At 40.7% G+C, this 17192-nt stretch overlaps 1 protein-coding gene across 2 annotated transcripts in view; it reads right to left on the bottom strand.

Moving 5' to 3' along the window:
- Window positions 1-15014, bottom strand: part of APBA1 (amyloid beta precursor protein binding family A member 1) — a 143043-nt gene extending 128029 nt beyond the window's left edge. For both annotated transcript variants that reach the window (XM_054032861.1, XM_054032862.1), the window contains exon 1: window positions 14903-15014. The gene's annotated coding sequence lies outside the window, so the exon portion shown is untranslated. The remainder of the gene's footprint in view (window positions 1-14902) is intronic.
- Between the last annotated feature and the right edge of the window lie 2178 nt (window positions 15015-17192).

Genomic DNA, 17192 nt, shown 5'->3' with positions numbered 1-17192 from the left:
ACAGAGTGGCAACCGCACATTGCCAACTCTTTAGCATGAAAAGGGACAAAAAGATTCATGGGGCAGGGGACACTAGCTGGAGGATTCTCTGCTACTTGAAGTCTCTAAACCACAGGATTTGGGGACTTCAACAGCAGAGTCAAGGGAAAGAGTTGGGATGGCTTTGAGGCCTGCATCATGCGGGAGGTCAGACTAGATGATCATAATGGTCCCTTCTGACCTTAAAGTCTATGAGTCTATTTAGACACATTAAGCCAGTGGCTCCCAAATTGTAGCCCATGAAGCAGGGCTTTTGTCACAATGGTGAAGTGTCTGCCAATCTTTAAGCACTAGTGCTTCTCTTACTTGTAACCCAGTCCAGGACTCTTACAGGATTTCCAGGAATGTTTTAAACCAATTCAATGTAAAAAAATAAAACAAATACAACCAACCACCTCCACACACTTCTCTGAGATCTCTACAGCTTCTCTCGTCTTCCTTTGCCTAACTTTCTCACATCCCCACTTCATAACAAACACGCTCCACAGGGAAAGTTTCCTACTTATAAGTGGACATTTCAGGTCATATAGACAAGCTAGGAAGTTCAAGAGGCTGGAATGAGGGTAAATGAGGATGAAGAAACATCCTCCCCATGATGAAAAAAGGAAAAGTGAAAATAACAATGATAGCACTTGGCAATCTGGGGGTAAAATTCTGGCCCCATTGAAGTCAATGGCCTAAACTCCAATTCTGAGGCTCTCAATACATTATGCAAGCATTTAAGCCTCCCAGAACCCCTGCAAAGAAGGTAAGCAGTATCCCCATTTTACAGATGAGGAAAATAAAGCACAGAGAACTTAACTGACTTGCTTAGGTTCCAAAAGAACAACTGTGCAAAGCCAGGAACAGAACCCAGATGGTGATTGAGAACTACTAGTCTGGTGATTGAGTCACTACACCATCCTTACCCTACCAGCACTTTTTCACAATTTATTTTGTTCCTGCTCTAATTCATATATAAACTCTAACCTAGCACTATACACTACAAATTAATTTTAAATACTGTTTCTAACTTTTCTGGCTCCATTTAATTCTCTAATTTATCTACCTCTCTTATATCTGCTGTTCTAACATCTCTGGAGTACCTGCAATGATGTTATGGTTCCAAATATAAGAGATGTAGAATACCATGTGAATCTGTACTGCCTTTCTAGCCCTAGTAGTCAGAGGCAGTCTGCACATTTAAATGTTGTGATCATGAACAGCAATGGCTAGAAGTACCATTTGAAACATTTCTAACCCATTTGTGAGAAGCAAGCTTGGCAGCCAGTCCAAAGGAGAATACTGCGAGGAATGAAAAGTCAGATTTTTCATGCCATATCACTGGGTAAAGAGGAATAAAACTAGAAAAATGGAAACTATGAGTAACAAATTTGTAGCTCTACTTTTGTTTTCTAAATAAAGGCTAAAAATTAAGGGACCAAGACTGCTGACCTTACCGAGCCTTTAAAAGGGCCCTGAGGAGAGTGAAATTCAGAGGGAGGCTTGAAATCAGTGCTGGTGGATCCATGCAAATTTTAATCCACCAACTTGTCCTCCTTCTGGAAGGAGGTCAGTAAAAGCTGAGGATAATGCTGCCCCAAGGCTACAGTAGCAGCCGTGAGGCATCTCTCTGTCATAATAGGGAAGATTCCTTTGTGGACCTCTTTAGTGCATGGCAAGTTTACGGAGGCTGTGCACCAAGATGAGGCTATAGCCTTAACAAATATCTGGTATATAATATCTAGTTATTACATTACAGTGCTGTGGCTTACAAGTAGAGATAAATTAGGTCAGGCAGAACCTGAAAAAAAAAATCAGCTCATCAATGGCAAGTAGGAACTTTCCCTTCCAGGCATCTGAGTGTGGGAGAAGGGGGAAGAAGAGGAGACATTATTATATTATTATTATCTTAATCTTGCAAATATGAACCAATTCAGTGCTGTTTTCCTGAGTTTGCAAACAGAACCCTAAACTACTTCTACAGCCACTTCTATTTTCTCCAGCAGCAGCAGTTTGAAATTGGCAAGTTTCTGGTCAGTTCCACTCCAGCTATTCAAAACAAAGTAGTGAAACAGCTAAGAATCACATGAATTCACTTTCCTATTGTTTGGTAAAGATATGAGCATCAGCAAGAACAAGCACTGGAGCTATCAATCCGGAGGAGAATCCAAAAACCCAGAGGCTTCAGAAGGGTCAGAGTACCACGTTCCTCCCATTATCCTTTTGCAAAACAGTCAATGTGTTGTGGTAAGAAACAGATCCTATTTAGCAGGCAGAGGAAATAGGAAGAGCTCAAATTTATCTGACACGTGATAGCCAGGGGTTATCATGAAAGGTGGAAATCTTCATCAGAAAACAATCCAGGACCCTGCAATAGAGACTGGGTCTCAGCTTGGTGTGTTGCCCTTGCATCTCACGGATAGCCCATTCACTTTTTTTGTATACCAGACTCTAGCTAGGGGCTTATTCCTTGGCAAGTCTGGATGTGGGAGAGCTTTGTGCATCCCGATGTTATACCTGCTCAAGATGGTCACAGATTCCATTAATTTCATTTTAAAGAAATTGTAGCCATGATGTTTGGGATTTTCCCAGGAGATTCAGTGGGTGAATTCAATGGCAAACAGTTAAACAAACTTCAGAGTTGTAAAGTTCAAGCCTAGGCTGTATGCTCCATGGAGTGGACTGTGTCTTCCTGTATGCTCCAGCACTGGTAATGTGTCTGGTGCTGTATGACAAATAGGCTTGGCAGATTTGAGGGTTTTTTTATATTTGACAGATAACAGTTTATTCTTAAGCATTTTTATCAATTAAATGTTCATAATTGCAGGAAATTACAGGGAGTCAAACAATTATTTAATGACAGCACATATTGAGATTAAAAAAGTTAAAGCTTTATAACCATTAAGGAACAAATTATCAACATCATGTCAAAATATACAATATTTAAATAACCTTAAATCTAACTCGTGAGTTATCAGACAGCATTTTTCTTACTTTTCCTACTGGTACATTTCTATAATCATTGATTAAAAAACAACAACGAATCCTTCCAAGTCTAATGATAAATACCAGCAAGTGTGGGAGGCAGTAGTTTACCAGAACAACACTATGGCAACCAAAAGGAACAAATGGAGAGGTTTGATTACACAAGGGGACATGACATTTCTCCTAGCCCCAATTCCATGTAATTTTTATATTTTAACTTGGAGAGCAGGATTGCATTAATACAGGCAGGTCCCAGAGTGGCAATACTATGCTCAAAACTAATCACGGTTACCAGAGCACAGACACTCTTCGGGTTATTTGTACTAAAAATTGGGGGAAAAGTTTCAGTGTCAGAAAGATGCTAATGACCTTTGACCTAATATTTAAAATTACTGCATTGCCATAACACTTGGTCTTTTTTTTTTTTTTTTTACCATGATGAACACAGAAATTTTGTATAATGGGACTTAGACAAAATAAGTTTTAATTTTAAATAGCCTATTCCTTTTTTCAGTCTCACTCTTCTCTTTCCTTCAATAATACCCTGAACACAAATTATCTCCAATAGCACTGACCAGCAAGTGAGGGACCCACGTCAGTGCTTTATTCCATCTGAATGTAAACATTCTAGTTGCAATGCTAAGTACTGTAGAAACACATACTCAGCCTTGAAAGGTCACTGACGTTTTACCGATTAGTAAAGTCGAATTCACAGGGTTCTACCTGCTTACTTTCTTGAAAAGAAAGTAAATGAAGAGACACCTCCACAAAACATGCTTTTACGATAGGGTTCCCCTTCACAGAATCTGCAAAATATTGTAACTGGACTGAAACCTCCAAACCTAATTTTCTTCCCACCAAACTACATTGGTGCTTTGCCTCTCTTCACCTGGTGACACTAATGGGAAGCCCCTGAGAAACCAGCATAACTTTGAGTTGCTAATGCAATTGTCTAGAGAAGTCTCTTCTTTGTACTGTTCATCTTTTCTCCATAAGCAGTATATTCCCTCTTTCTGTAAACTCATTAAATTTAACTTGTTTCTTTCACGCTGTTCAAACTAAGGGTAAATGATTTTACAGCACGTCACTTAAATTGTAAAATTTTTGTACTGATGTACTAAGGGGATGCAAATTTAGCATTACTACTTTAGGTAAATTAGGCAACATTTGTACCCCAGATATTTGAATGCTACTGGGAACCACCAGCATGGAAAATTTTTAAAAAGTTTCTTGTCTGATGGGTGCCTAGGGGCACCTCTTCTGACTGGGTTGTATCTACAGTCTTCTGGATTTTTATGTTTTTCCAATGGCTTCCAAACAGGAACTGGACAATTTTCTCTGTTCAAAGGAATGATGTAGCATGTGAAGTATTCAATACACTAATTTATAGTGTAAAGATTTACAGAACTCATCAAGAAAACCATTTTAGTCCTGCAGATTTGCCATCTGGGAGGTTTCTTAGAGCATTTTAAATTTCATCTGTTGATATCTCTACTTCAAACTGTACTTTTGTCCTTCTGTAGTCAGCAAGATTTTTAGGTTATCCAAAAAACTATATATTTGTGTTACAGTAGGAGTTCATCTGCATTTGTTGTTTTCCTAATACAACTTTAAAAAATACATTTGACACACAATATCCTGGACAAACCTTATTGAGTGAAGTATTTTAGGAGCTCATTGTACAAAAATGCCAATGGTTATGTACTTTTGAGGTTATGTACACCTCTACCTCAATATAATGCTGTCCTCAGGAGCCAAAAAAATCTTACCACGTTATAAGAGAAACCGCGTTATATTGAACTTGCTTTGATCCACTGGAGTGCGCAGCCCCCCCCCTCACCCCCCGCAGAGCATGCTTTACCGTGTTATATCCAAATTCGTGTTATATCGGGCGGCGTTATATCAAGGTAGCAGTGTATTTCCATGAGGGAGTGGGATCACAGCCTTCCAGGAACTAAGAACAATGGGGAGTGATTAGGCCCATTCACTCAGGTTGCAACACCTCCAGAGAGCTACCACTACTTCCAGCAAGGCTTGCATATACTGTTTTAAACCAGATTCTCTAAGGAACAACAGACAAAGAATGGATTTTTGGTTAAACAGCCTGAGTTAAAACTGACTCGGGGCCTTCTTTCTGCTCCAGCAAACAGACAGGATCTTTGGGGAAAAGGGGAGGGCCCCAATCCTTAGGGAGGAGTTGGAAGTTTTTGGCCCATTGAGGCATCATAGGACTTGCATGCTGGTTCCGAGCTGAAGCTGTGATGAACTTGTGATCACAGGATAAAATCCTAGGTGGGGTTCGAAGGACTAATCACCAACCAGAACCTTTGCTGGGGTTTGGGTGATCTCTGGTAAGCTTATTAGCATGGACGTAGGCTCTTTTATTGTTTTAATAAGTTTTCTCTGTAATGCTTTCACCTTAAGAATAAATGTGTTTGCTTAGAAAGGGTTGTGTGGTGACTTACCTCTGGCACGATCTTTTGAGGGGAGATGCAAAGAAGGCCAGTGTAGGACAGTTTGTCTTTTGCTGGGGAATAACACAGAGAAAGCAGGGAATTGTTCAGTCTGGAAATACCCCACTCAGAAGGGAGAGAGACGCGTGTCTCCACCCAAAAGAGGTGATGGCTGAAGAGCCTGAAGCCTAGGCTGGGTACCCTTGCTGGACTATAGAGGGTGAAAACAGATGCAGTTGTCCTGAGTTGCGATAGCATCTATTGTAGCTTTTTTTAAAAGTCAGTTGTTCTTATCTTATATTCCTTGGACTACTACAAATACAATGGCAAGGACATTTTTGAAAACATACAATTAGCTTTCTTTCCCCCCACCCCCCAAAAATTAAAAAAAAAAAAACTGGGATGTATGACAGCGGATTGTTCCCTAAAGGCAATAATGTTGTCATCATGCAACTGAATTTCTTCAGCTTGAGCTTTATTTTATCGGGAAGTACCACTGATCATTTTTTTGCTGCAGAGATTTCAATTTCCTTTTGAAAGATGCCTGCTCTGTTAGAAGGGCTATTTTGGATAGTATTTATTCCTCTAATGTACACTTTCTACAACTGTGGCAACTTCTCCACTGTCATTTAGTTCACAATATTGCTTAATATTATCCAAAATGTGTGGCTACTTTATCTAATTTGGGCTTTAGCACACACTAAAATCTCCTTTAAGAAAGAATTCATTGTATAGTGTATTAGATAAGAGTAATTAATGAATAAATCTGATAGAAAATCAAGATATGCAGAAGGGACATACATATATCCAATGTGTCAGGATGCAAGAGAATGTCCTTTCTCACCTACAATAAACTGAAGAAACCACCCCAATGAGAATGACTTGATGTATTAATATGGCTACTTCCCTTCACCAAATAGCATAGTGTGCAGCAAATACATGTCCCAGTCCCACTCTGTCTTTAGGAGGAAATGTAAAGAAAAGAAATTCTTAGATTCCCCTCCCACAGTTAAACTACTTAGTAACCAGTATGTTGCCATCTGAATGATTAAATGAAAAGTCTAAATTTAATGTTTTTCACACATTAAAACTACATACAGTACCTTGCTGAGGGTAAAGTGAGAAGATTGGTTATTATAAGGTCATGGTTAAGGACAGGAGTCCAGGCATTAAAGCTATAATTGAACCAATATTATTAAGTATACAGTAATACTCTCTTAGTGGTTCCCAGCTGATTGTCGATAATAAAATAATGAAGCAAGCTAACAGACATCTCTCTTTCTCTCTTCTTTTTCCATAGTCTTAGCATATTTCTAGGATATCAAGTTTTTCAAGACCTATGAAATGTACTCACTTTGTTTAAAATTAAATAAAATTAACCATGAAAAAAAATCTGAATTATGTCATTGGAACCTTTTAAATGTTAGGCATTATCAGCAAGGCAAGCCATGTCCTTGAGTGAGAGTAGACACCTGAGTTTAGCCCTACTTTGCAGTTTTAGTCAGGTAGAAAGATCAATAGTAGGGAACATTAGGATCATAATGAAAGTATAGGATATTGAAAATGTTTACTGAGTTCTATCTACATGAAAATGAGGTAAGTGGTATTTTGCATAGATTCCCTTATTCAGTACATAGGGATAGCGTAGGTTCCTCTCAGTCAGGACCATAAAATTAGGTACTCATACAAATATTACCAGAGAAGTTCCCTATTAATTAAAATGTAATCACTGAAGCTAAGCATATACCATATAACTAATAAGAAAAATTAACTGCTTAATCCTTCATTTAACAAATAGCATTGTAATTTTTAATTTCATACCAGCATTAATTTAACACAAGAAGTTGCCCAAAGACTTTTTTAACTGAGTTTTTCTGCTCTTAAGTTCTTGCAAAATTCAGAACTTCTTCAGGGTTTTTAAACATGAAAGTTGATGTTTCTTTTAATCATCATGAGGGTTACTGAGACTAAGGTAATACATCTAATACCCTGAGTACCTTCTTCCGTGTTCTGAATGCAGTCACCCCATTAGGGTAAGAAGGGGTTTGCCAGAAGCTGGGAATGGGCGACAGGGGATAGATCACTTGATGATTACCTGTTCTGTTCATTCCCTCCGGGGCACCTGGTATTGTTTACTGTCAGAAGACAGGATACTAGACTAGATGGACCTTTGGTCTCACCCAATATGGCCGTTCTTATGTGATAAAAATCCTGGGGAAATGTCAATTTTTCCCTTTTGAGTAAGTAAGCTTTTTGTTTCTTTTCCCCGGCAGTCTGTAAAATAGATGGCTTATCTTTAAAGTTTTGTAGGCTGATAATTATAGGTCAGAGGTGAGGGCCACCTCTCACAGCCACATTTAGCACTTCATGGGCTGTATTTTTAAAGCTTTTACTTGCTGATCCAGTTGTTTTGGAATCCATTCAGAAAAAGCAGATCATTGGTTTGGGGTTTTCCATTCCATCAATGAGGCTCAGAAGTTCTGTTCGTATACTGAGTGTGTCTTCTATTTTCACTATCTTCACCTTTCTTTTCAAAGGATTTATCTAGACTAGGATAAAAGGTGCATTTTAAAAATGTATTAGCGAAAAAGTGTTAACAACCTAGTGTAGACAATGTGAGTTGTGTTTCCCCCTGCTAGGGCTCACCTTGACCAGATAACATGTTAAAAAACAACTTGGCTTTCCTACCCTAGGGTTTTAAAATGTGTTAAAAATGTAAAATGCTCCTTTTATTCATATCTACACAAGAACTAAGTAGTTGAGTTTGGGTTTTCCATGCATTGTAGGCAGGCATCTATTGTTGTTTGAGCTCTTTTATATATTGTAGTTAACTGATTTTAAAATGCTTCTGTTATTCCAGTTAGTTGGTCTAAGGAGGACTGATTATTATTTACACAGTTGTTGCACCTCAGGTCCCATCTGAAATCAGGGCCACTTTGCATCACGCATTATACAAACACACAATATGAAAGAGTACCTGCCCCCAACAACCTTACAACTGAAACAGCAGACCTGTTTTAAAAAAAAGTATATTTCATCAAAACAAACTGAAAAATAAATGAAAAAAAGTTTGTTCATTCTAAAATTTCAGTGATATTTTTCTTCTTTTTCTCTTTTTTGACTAGCTGTACCTATGAGCAAACATTCCTAACAGGTAAACAAGGAACCAAGGACAACATGGGGAGGGTCAGGGATGTGATAGCCACCTACAACTACTTGAATGCAGGATTGGTGTCTAGAGATCTTGGCTATGGAGCTAATGTGATTATATCCTAGTAATGTCATCGCATCAGCCTGGAGTCCATGAAGAGCAGACTGCCTGCCCTAAAGCATGACACATCTACTGCAGGACCAGGAGATAGCCAGATGGGGCAGCCCTTCCCACAGCAGCTCTGCTTACCTTAGAGGTGGGGGTGGCTCTGGCTCTTCAGATGGCAGTGGGTGCAGAGCTGACCAGCATCACTAATCTTCCAGTGGCTCAGCCTTTGGGTAGCCACTGCTATTTAGACAGCAGTGGAAAAGGAACCTCAGCCGCTGCTGCTCCCACTCCTCTTCAGGCACTGGGGAGAGCAGGCCTGACTGCCACTGCTGCTGGTAGGGTGGCAATGAAGGGGAGACCCCAGCTACCACTAGGGAAGCCAGAATTGGAAGGGGGTCTACCATAACCTCAGAGCAGAGGGCTGTTAGGGGGACCTCAGTCACCACATTAGAGGACTCTGATGATGCGATAGTAGCAGGGTGACCCCCTACGCAGAGCCCTCTGTTGGGGCATTCAGATGACCCACATAGAGGGCCTTCTGCTGTGGTGGCAAGAGGTTGGGAGCTCTCCCACACACAAGGAGAGTCCTGTACTTGGGACGGAGGGATTCATGTCCTCCATCCTCAGGAATGGGACAGGGAGTGATAGGCAGGGAATGAGGGAGGTTCTAGTCCATCCAAGGAGCAGTAATGGCAAGCCATCTTCCCCCAGCAGGTGGTTCTTGTGTAGGTGGGCCCTGCTCCCACCACTTCAAATGGGAACAGGGCCACAGTGGGGACAAGACAACATGGGCCTTCCAAAGGATGTGTACCTCGGACCTTGGATTGTCTTAATGTAAGTTTCCCTGGACAGTGTCAACTTCAAGCAGGAAGCAGAATCTTTATTGGTGATAAAAGAAGTTAAGTTAGAGTGGTAGAATAGAAGTGAATGGATCTGATTTACAGTCCATCTTTTCCACTACCCTGTCTCTGACAGTGCCTAGCAGCCAATGATTCAGAGGAAAGAGAAAGAAACCACATTAGGCAGATGTGAAATAATCTGCTCCCCACCTGAAAACTCTTCCTAAACCAGTCTTTAACTATTAAGGATTAAGCTCTGAAGCATGAGATTTAGTATCTCTACCAAAATGTATGTAACCATTAACTCTGAATACTCTTGCCATCCATATTGATGTTCAATCCGCTTTTCAAATCTTTCTAAGTTTTTCGTCTCAATTACTTCCTGCAACAAGGAGTGCCACAGTCCAAATATGCATCAGTTTTAAATTTACCACCTTTTTTAATCTCACTGAATGTCTCCATGTGCTTTTGTTATGAGACAGGGAGAACATTCTACCATTTATTATTTTATATATTTTTATCTTATCCTTTCTGATTAGTCTCCTTTCTAAATTAAGCAATCCCACACACTATCAAGAAAAGCTTGTTTACAGTTAAATCTCTTGGAAGAGTTTGCCACAATTTAATAGAAGTGGGGAAAGCCCTTTGACTCAAGGCATTCAAAACCAGACTAGACAAAGCACTAGAAAATGTACTGTAGGGAATAATCCTGTATTGGCAGCAAGATAAACTAGGTAACCTATAATGTCTTTTTCCATCCCTCATTTCTATGACTCTATAATGATATTTGTCCATGTTTCAACTTCAGTAAAACATAGGAAGATTGTTTTAGAATTAGGAGAAATGCCATCACCATCATGGAAGTCTCCATATTCATTATTCATGGAAAATGTAAAAGGAAAATCCTTAATTTCCATTTTAGAAGCAGCACACAAGGACACTTTCCCAAGCCCTTCCAGTAAAAATAACAAACATGCAGCCTTGTATGAGCATAAGTTCTCACAGTGAAAATAGAAAATACTATTACACTGCTCTTAGCAGCTGGTTTATCAAATCGATCAATACTATGAAGCAAGATTAATCAATCCTTTGTTTTCAAACACTCCTAACCCCAATACCATCTGCATCACACACAACCTATTTTATTCCACTTTGGAAGTGAATGAACAGACAGTAGCCTACAAACCTCATATTAATTAAAAGACTTGCAACTTTTATATAATAAAACCACTACCACAAAAACATGCTCCCGGAACATTAAGAGTCTAACTTAAATCCAAAATAGCTAGGAGTCAGAGTTAAATCTCTCTTAACTAACTACCATAATATTGACCCTACATATTTCAGCACATAGGATATATATGATCATCCATTGTTTGGATACACGTAGTAGGGCCGGGCTCCCATCTCTCTCACTCTTGATTTACTCTGGGTTAACTCCATTAAATCAATGGAGTTAGTCCACTATAAAATATGCATAAGAGAAGGAGAATCTAACCTGTGATACCTAGGCGTAAAGATGTGAGTTGAAAGCTTCAGCTTTCATTTTGATTTTCCTTGGTTTTGTCATTTTGAAGAGCCACTGTGAAATCTATAATCATTTTTAAAAATTCAGAATTAGTTTCAGGTTCTAAACCTGCCCTCAAACTTACACAGTACCATAGTGAACTTAATAGGGTGCACTGCCTCCTGCTAACTTTTGTAGTTTTACAATCATATTTTCCTGATTATATCCGCCCTGTTGCTGTGTTAAAGACCCACTCAGATACAAGGGAAAACTAAAACAGTGAAACTGACTATACACAAAACACTGTTGAATACACAAATAAGATGAGAAATAGTTTTCTCCTCTCATCCCTTTCAGATCTAGTACTATTAGGTGTTACTTTTAACAATAATAGGTTAAAAATTTTCAAACGGAAGTGTAATTTTTTAAGCTGATCAGAAACTTTTTGAAGTTTGTTGTGGGTTTTATGGTAAATATTATTTTATGCTACAGATGTGTATTAGGGCTGACATCAGAGAAATCAAAAGCCTATTTCTTGTCCCATTGAAGTCAAAGAGCCCTGAATTAACTAACACCACATAGAGATAAATCAAAATCTGGGTTTCTCATAGTTTTCAATCGGGTCCCCACATATTTTAGCCATGGAGACCAAAGAATAAACATTCTCTTGCTGAGTGTGTTATGGAATCTTTAATATCCACATAGAGCACACAAGACCACATTTCTAAGGTTTCATCCTAAAGATCCATTCACTGTGAACTACCTGTAATTCAATTTATGTGTCTCAGAAGAATGAAGCACTGAACTGAACATGCCAGGATTTTCACCTTTGGTTTCAGGGATTCTAGCGATTTCAAACAAAACCTGACCATATTACACCATTGCATCCAGTGTCATAGAACATAATGGCTCCTTCAGAGCTATTAATTTATAATATACATCTTGAGACAATTTTAAAAACAAATATATTAAACAGATCTCCCCCACATCCTCCTGAAATGTGAATTACAAAACTCATTATAGCTAGATATTTGGGGGGGAAGTCACTAAGTACAGAATACAGTGGAATTGGTTTTAAGTTAAGTAATTATGAAACTGAAAGAAGGAAGCCTACAAAAGGATTTCTGCTTCTCCTCTTCTCCCCTTTCAAAACAGTTCTCCTTCCTATCTAACCAGCACCTTGCAATAAAATCCACTTCTCCTGGCATTCTTTCACTGTATAACCAAAGGGTCAATCCATGGATATTTTTTCTTTAACAGCCTTCTAAAAGGCTGGCCTTTGCATCTGCTAGAAGATGGAATAATAGTCAGAAAGACATTACTGCTATTTTAAGTGAAGACAGCATATTATTGCAAAACAAATGTATTGCTGCAAGCTACAATAAAAAAAAAAAAGGTACAATAACTCAGTCCAGTGAATTACAGGATTCATAACATACCACTAGCCTTGCCTACCCATTACTTACCAAATCAATTCAGACTCACAGCTTCATTACTTCATGCTTTTTTCCAGTAAACACAATGCTGCTCTTCTTTCTTTCAACCAAGCTCTCAATATACTTTATACTTGCTAATTAAAAATTAATTTTAAAAACTCAAAATTCATTTATTGCATTTGTACAATTTCCCATATTCCTTCATTTCAGTTTACTAGAAATGTAACTTCTCAGCATACATATACATACACACACACACACACCAGTTGGTTGGTAACAATGCTTTTTAAAAAAAAAAATAATAGCTTGCTCTTAAGTGGCAAAGAAGAGCTTCAGAAAGGGGGGAAATAATGACTATTTTTTAGATTATAGTTTTAGACAATAGTTCCACAGAACTAACATAAGAATATAGATCCAACATTTAAAAGATTGCATCTATATAAAACGTATCCCTAAATCTTTGATAATTACATACACTACCATTTCAAACAAATTCCAAATCAGAATGAAAGAAGTGTAGAAGAGGAAAAATAAAAGCTGTGCTATGGATTGACTGGGCAGAGAAAGCCTCATCTGAAGCACTGGAAATTAATGAAATACGAAACAATAATAAGCAGATTTCTGACACCCAGAGTTTCTAAACTGACTCACAGATTTAAGTGAAAGGTACAAATGACCCTCACTTTTGGTTATCTATAAAAAGATTTACCCTTTATTTCTCAAACACTGATGATGACAATATGTTGTGTATTTGTTTCTGGAGGTATGACAACCACAGGCTGCAAAGATAGGGGCACACAGTTCAGATTTTGACAGCAATGCAGTGGAATTTAAAGTATTGTGACTGGAATATTTTCCAAAGCATGTTAATTGAGACTCTATGAAACATGTTAACAAAGAGGTATTAAAATACTTATGCTAGTATGTGTTCTAATCACCTGCCATAAAGTAACGTGCAATGAGGGTAGAATTTAATGACACATGCCTCGTTTGTCCCACACCTCCTTGTTAGCTCATCCTTAATACATGCAGAGCCAGGCAAACATCAATGCCTTCTAGTCCATTTTCTGTCCCATTGCTTTAGTTCATGGGCTGTTATGACAACGTTAAAGATCTGTAGTGCACATTATAGTAAGCCGAAATCTCCCATTCTAATAAAACCAGAAGAAGTGGAAAGGCAGGTCATTTTTCTGAGCGCTCAGGCCTAAGCCCCAGTATCCTCCCTAAATGCAGATTTCCACATGACGACAGCAAAACAAGCCTCAGTGAATTGCTACTGGCAAAACCAAGCTTCCCAGAAAGAAGGTGAAAGATACATATCTGCGATGACTGAGAGTGTGATTTAACCAAGCCACAGCCCAATTGCACGAGGATCTATGAAGATGCTGTTTAGAACAAGAACAGATCAAGAGGGTTCTGCTCCCTAAAAGTGGTATTTGACAATACCAGCTTGTCATCCCCATCCCAATTCAGACACAGAGAGCTAGAAAGGCAAGTGTCAGACCCTGGAATGCACCAGGGATGGGCTCAATCTCCTATTCCTGGAACCTCCTTGCAAAGCAGGAGCTGTCAGAAGGAGACCAGCAGCACCTTCTGCAGGAGATGTCATCTTCACCCGCTGTTCTGCCAGGACCATGTGCTGCCCGTTTAGTTGCTACAGTCTCCTCCCTCTGCTCCCTCCCCCCCCCCCAATCTTTTCTCACACTCTCAATCAAAGGAAAGTAATCTATTAGCTTCAGTAACAACACACACCAACATAAAAGGGTTCACAGAGTAATACATTCCGCTCACACACAAAAACCCCACACATAATTACTACTGTTATTGACACTGTTTGCAGCAATACCTGGCCTCTGGGGCATTAATATATCTGTGTATTTTTCATTGCAGCTTAAGGAGACATGCAAATCTCGTGTTCGCTCTCTCTCTCTCACACACACACACACTCCTAAAACCTGCTGTCTCCCATCCCCCGGCCCCACTCCCACGGGTGCATGCTCCACACAGCAAGTGCCTGCCACAACACTGTGCACTTCTGAGGCTGGCGGCTGCCACCACCTCATTTTTTCAGTCGCAGCATCCTCAGCTGCCAGCAGATCCTGGGGGGAGGGGAAGAATCATGCCATATCCCCCTGTCTATCTCACCCAGGTTAGCTCACATCCCCTGCTACACACACACACACACACACACACACACACCCCTGTGCAGCCAGCCAGGCCCTCCTTAGCCAGGCTTCTAAGCGTCCGCAGGCGGGCTCAGCACCTGCCCTCAGCACCAAATGCAAATTCATTTGGAGCCAGCCGGATTTCTTCCCCTTCCTTTATTTCCCTTCACTTCAGCCCAGCCCCGGCATCCCCCTCCCACAGCTGGCTGGGGAGCTGGCAGGGAGAAGCCTCTTTACCTTGGCTGGAGTCTGCGCAGGCCCCTTCAGCAGGCAGCGCGGTGCAGCTGAGCCCGGGGAGCAGGGCAGCCAGCCGGGGAATGAGCCTTGACTTCAGCGGCTCCTACCTCCAGCTCCACCATCTTCCTCCTCCTCGCTCCTCCTGCCGCTGCTCCCTCCAGCTCCGCAGCCACCGGCACGCAGCGCCGGGGCCAGCCCCCTCCTGCTGCTGCTCCGCCCCAGCCCCGCCTCCCCCCGCGTGATGACTGCCCCGGGGACAGACGGAGGCTCTGGCTCGCCCAGCCAGACAGGGAGCGGGAGGGAGGGAAGCGGGCTGAGCGGCTCGGTAGCCTGGGGTGCAAGCGGCTACTCCTCCGTCAGCAGCAGATGCACGCATGCAGTCCCTTCTGCATCAGCGGCAGGGGTGGGCATGCAGCTCCTTTCACATCAAGAGCAGAAGCAGCAGATGCATCCATGATGCAACCGGGCCCCGCTCTCATCCACAGCACAAGCCTGCACCAGCCCCTCTCATCGGCAGGAGCAGCAGCTGGAGATAGGAGTAAGATAGGCAGCTAGCCACGCTCATCTCAACAACTCCTCCTGACACCAAATTTCCACCTCTTCCCCACCAAAACCCTCTCCACAATAACCCAAGTTGCGTTACAGACTAATGCCAATTGAATGGGGGAAATTTACAACTATGGCGCGGATTTGTTTCAAAATAGGTGTGCCAAAACTCCATAAACAATTAGGCAACTAGATTTGAGTCTACGCTTGCCTGAGTTGTGCACAAATCAAGTAAATGTGCCTTCAGTTACTTGTAAGAAGCGCCACTAGTTATTTGCATCCGCATGTACCGATTTGCATGTATGCTCATATTAATTGTGTTTATAAATGTGGGAAGGATGATATGTGCGCATTCATTTTTTCATGCCCAGGTAGGTCTCTGAGACTTTCATTATAAGATTGAAGTCTTCTGTTTTTTAAAGGGGGGAGATTTTTAAAGATGCTTGAAACTTAGTGTAAAATAATAATAATTCCCCATCTGCCACATAAGCTATGATAATTAAGTCATGTTTGTAAAGTGCTTTGAGACACTTGGAAGGAAAGTAAAATAACTACTCAGTACCTATCTAGGAATGTAATAGTGTTACGGTGCTAATGTTAATTCGGAATTTAATCATCAGCAGAAATATAACTTAATTTATCCTGATCCGAAGAACCTACCATTAATGGAGACTCTGTTAATTGGTAGTAGTGCGTGCCTATGGCCAGTTGAGCCATTCTGATTCCATCCAGTAAATCACCCTTATACCTGTCCACCCTAGTCAGTTCACGACAGTATCCTACAAGTGCGAAGTGATAGTAAAATATGTGCATAGTGCAAAAGTGTATGTTGTACAATAAAGCAAAAGTCCAATTTTGCAGAGAACACCTTTAAAACCTCCTGAATACAGTGCTGGGGTGCTTTCTGCTTAGACTATAGCTGTCACAGCTTTGCCCCTCTGCCCCACTATAGAGAGCCCTTTTTCTTCCATTTCATTTTTCACTCTTGCTTGCTGTCTTTACTCATTGGCTTAATGTGCCTGTTCTTTCTTTTTCTTCCTCCCTCCTGGAGATGTCTCCCAGCTTTATGTACTCATGGAGAGAGAAAGAATAACTCCTTATGGAACTGGGGCACAGGTTGGAGCAGAAGAAAGATACGCCATTTTGTGGTATGCTTCATCCTCTTCTGCTCTTACAACCTAACGCTATTCAGCAATGGCAGGGTGTGCACGTAAGGCCCCGAAGCTTAAACCATTATATCAAATAAAACAGTTAAGTTCTCACAAAAAACAAACAAACAACATGTTTTCTTAGATCCCAGCATGAAAAGCAGCGTTTCAGTGTTGACTGAATAGCAAAAAAAAAAAAAAAGACTCCATATTCTAAATGCCTCCCTCTCTTCTCACAGTTAGAACATGAATGGGCCTGTAAGGCTCAGGTTTTCTGTGAGTCTGAGGAGATGCTGGTACACTCACTCAATAGTACTAGCACTGCAGTAAAATGCACTGGCATTGTCCTGTAGACCCCTGGGCATCACCAAGGCATGGAGAAAGTAATGGTAGTGGCAACCCAGTGACTACTTTACCTACCCAGTTCAAGCCATGCAGCTGTACGGCAGAACCTGAGACAGCATTGCAGGTTTGCTTGTGTAGCCAGAATGCCACTGCTGCTATTATTCCTCCACCTCTCTCCCTTGTTTGGTGCACAGAAGATAAATGGGGTGTCAAATAGTACTTCCCATTCTACTGCATGAGATTAAATTAAG

Source organism: Malaclemys terrapin, chromosome 6 (genome assembly GCF_027887155.1).
Source record: "Malaclemys terrapin pileata isolate rMalTer1 chromosome 6, rMalTer1.hap1, whole genome shotgun sequence".
Classification (NCBI taxonomy): domain Eukaryota; kingdom Metazoa; phylum Chordata; order Testudines; family Emydidae; genus Malaclemys; species Malaclemys terrapin.
Note: the sequence above shows the minus strand (reverse complement) of the source record. Positions and strands in the feature narration are given on the sequence as shown.